Genomic DNA, 1,129 nt, shown 5'->3' on the forward strand with positions numbered 1-1,129 from the left:
CTTTCCGTGCTTTTGAACACTTTGGGTGGTGCACGGTTGGTTTGGAACCTCACGTTTTGAAATGGACATCATTCATTGTATTTTCGGCTGCACTGATAAAGTTGTCTCTGGCGCCTCCAGTAAAATGGAAACAGTGTTCACTCAGAAACCGACGTGTGATCAAAAGCAGGCGGACAGATGTGTCAATGAAAGCAGCAAGAACATACCCCTGTGAAGTGTTGCAATACTGCACTTGGAACGAAGAGCCGGAATTGTAATAAGCGGTGAAAGTGCCCATTGTGAGGCTTGCACACACCACCCTCAGATTAAGCATCTCACACTGCACCGACTGAGCTAACCTAGCACGGTGCACTGTGGATTAGTTTGCTATTATATTGCGAGCATAATTCATCTGCAATTTGTTAGGATCCAGTTCATTCCTCCTAATCACAAAAATATCATTCACACCTTTCACTTCAGTTATTCCTTCAAAGCATTACAACCGATTTAACACTTGTCCCGGGATTTAAGGTTCAACCGTAATAATTTTACCCGTAATATGTTTATCCTCACCATTATATCGCTGATGTGATTTCCAATCACTCTGACAGACAGTAAATCCGTCGGGAATTTACATAAGGAAACCCAATCATTTCCGTTTACAGTGTTGGGCATTTCCCATCTGCTGACGAGACAGAGTCGTCTCAATCAACACTTTCTTTGTCCTTTCTACCTAAAACCTTGACCACTTCTTATTGTCAAGTCAGGATTTTTATTTATAACACGTTCCAAGAACTGGATCAACATTCCAATGCCCTGAAGCCCTTTCCAATTTAAAGTGAAAGTTTTGCTCCTTTCACACGGAAAGAGCTGTTACTAAGGAAGGAGTTTCCACGAGTTGTTTCCCATGGCTTGGCAGAAAGTCGCTGATTGAAGCTGCAGTGGCCGCTTTCTGTTGGCATCGGGAGCTTGGAGAAAGTGATGTCGTATTCTGCTGCGTGTAAACGTCTCACTCCCTGCGGACTTGGGGTGAATCATGGATGAGTTTTATCGGTTACAATGTCAATATATGGTCGGGGTAAATGGTTGTGCTGAAATATTTGAGGCTTATTCCCTGGGTGGGCTCGAACCACCAACATTTCACCCAACT

This window comes from Chiloscyllium plagiosum, unplaced genomic scaffold, assembly GCF_037043375.1.
Source record: "Chiloscyllium plagiosum isolate Xiang-an unplaced genomic scaffold, Cpla_swu_hap1 HiC_scaffold_148, whole genome shotgun sequence".
Classification (NCBI taxonomy): Eukaryota; Metazoa; Chordata; class Chondrichthyes; order Orectolobiformes; family Hemiscylliidae; genus Chiloscyllium; species Chiloscyllium plagiosum.